General features: G+C 36.2%; 1 protein-coding gene across 1 annotated transcript in view; it reads right to left on the reverse strand.

Moving 5' to 3' along the window:
* Positions 1-2,356, reverse strand: part of CHSY3 (chondroitin sulfate synthase 3) — a 192,233-nt gene that overhangs the window by 143,473 nt on the left and 46,404 nt on the right. The window lies entirely within an intron of this gene.

Raw genomic sequence — 2,356 nt, forward strand, 5'->3', positions numbered from 1 at the left:
CCCTTTTTTTTTTTTTTTTTACATATGCTGTGCTGTTTTTGATATAATGCAAATTTGTTGAGAGGGACAGTATGTGTCATTCATGACAATTTGCCATTCCTAAATAGACTGTATTACCATGAAGACCAATTTGGGTAACATCCACGTGACATAGGGCTGTTGTAAATATTAGCACCAAACTATTAAAAGGGTGGGTCACTAATAGCCAGGTTGGGCAAAAAGATGGTGATTTTCTCTGGTGGTCATCCACCTAGGGAGTGACACAACTACTGTGATGTGAGTTCCTGAGAATGCATAAAAAATTGCTGAAGCCTGATCAGCAGAGAAGGCTATACATTTATCTAATATATAACACATGGCATGTGTTAAAATTGATACAAGATTTTTTTGTGATTAGGTTTATCTATACTTATTTTCTTAATTTCTAGCTAACTGTATCTGTCATCACACATTTTTGTTCATTAATTTTGTATTGCATTAACAAACCTGAGCTGAATGTTACACTTTCCTTGTCCTAGCTTCTGTAAATATGCCTTTCTTTATTTAGATGTTCGCTATGTACTGAGAGCTCAAGCTTGAATCATTTACTGATAACAAAGTGTTCACATCAATTCTTTGGTATAGATCTCTTTTGCTGCAACGTTTGCATTTCAAACATTCCCTTTCTAAGTTATTTGGAAAACAGCAGTGACCAAGCAGATGAAAACAAGATTTCACATGTAATCCAAGTTTGTTTCCAAACTGATAATTAATTTTAAACAGGATCACCAATATTTCCATGCTGAGGTCTCAGTTTGCTATAAATACACCCACAGATGGGACAAGCAAAGGCCAAAGTCTTCCTACTGTCAGTCTGACTAAATAGTTAGAAAACGCATTTAATCTCAAACTTGTTTTCACACCTTGGGAGGGGGAATTCTTTGGTTAAACCAGTCTTGATTGAATAAGGTAACGTGTTTTAGCAAACGAATTACTTGGCAGTCACACCAAGGACTTCAGGAAGCAAGTTTCATAGGACATGTCATGAGCATTGACTTTTCAGACAGACTGCAACAGGGGGCCTTCTTGAAATGTGTTTATTTAAAGAAGGTGTAGAGGCTATTGCTTTAACAAACTAAAATGCATTGGTATAGTAATATGTTGATTATATATAGAGCTGCTTATATACCGTATGCCTTCAGTATTACCCCCAGAATTGGTGTAGGCAGGTGGTGACTCCTGTATTGTGACCCAACTTTTCAGTAACCACTTAATAATAGCCAAATGGTTACTTAAAAGTGCGGGGTGGTGCACCCGGCTGAAAGGGGCTGAGGAGAACACTGGCCTTATACTGCAACAAATGGGATTGAGGGGCAAAGTTATCACCCAATAAAAGGAATTACTTGAACAAATACCTACACAGCATAATCCCAACATTAATTTACCAAGTTTGAAATTTTGAAAATTACTTTGGAAATACATTAAAGTTGAATTCTAATTTTTAAACATTACGAGATTGCGGATTGCGAGTTCTCCAGTTACCCTTTATGAAACCAAAATTTTTTTTTTTTACATATGCTGTGCTGTTTTTGATATAATGCAAATTTGTTGAGAGAGACAGTAGGTGTCATTCATGACAATTTGCCATTCCTAGATAGACTGTATTACCATGAAGACTAATTTGGGTAACGTCCACATGTGACATAGGGCTGTTGTAAATATTAGCACCAGACTATTAAAGGGGTGGGTCACTAATACCCAGGTTGGGCAAAAAGATGGTGATTTTCTCTGGTGGTCATCCACCTAGGCACACAACTACTGTGATGCGAGTTCCTGAGAGTGCTCATAGAATTGCTGAAGCCTGATCAGCAGAGGATATACATTTATCTAATAAATAACATATGGCATATGTTAAGATTAGGTTTATCTATACTTATTTTCTTAATTTCTAGCTAACTGTATCTGTCATCACACATTTTTGTTCATTAATTTTGTATTGCATTAACAATTCTGAGCTGAATGTTACACTTTCCTTGTCCTAGCTGAATATGCCTTTCTTTATTTAGATGTTCCCTATGTACTGAGAGCACAAGCTTGAATCATTTACTGATAACAAAGTGTTCACATCAATTCTTTGGTATAGATCTCTTTTGCTGCAATGTTTGCATTTCAAACATTCCCTTTCTAAGTTATTTGGAAAACAGCAGTGACCAAGCAGATGAAAACAATATTTCACATGTAATCCAAGTTTGTTTCCAAACTGATAATTAATTTTAAACAGTATCACCAATATTTCCATGCTGAGGTCTCAGTTTGCTATAAATACACCCACAGATGGGACAAGCAAAGGCCAAAGTCTTCCTACTGTCAGTCTGAC

Source organism: Pyxicephalus adspersus, chromosome 6, assembly GCF_032062135.1.
Source record: "Pyxicephalus adspersus chromosome 6, UCB_Pads_2.0, whole genome shotgun sequence".
Taxonomy (NCBI): Eukaryota; Metazoa; Chordata; class Amphibia; order Anura; family Pyxicephalidae; genus Pyxicephalus; species Pyxicephalus adspersus.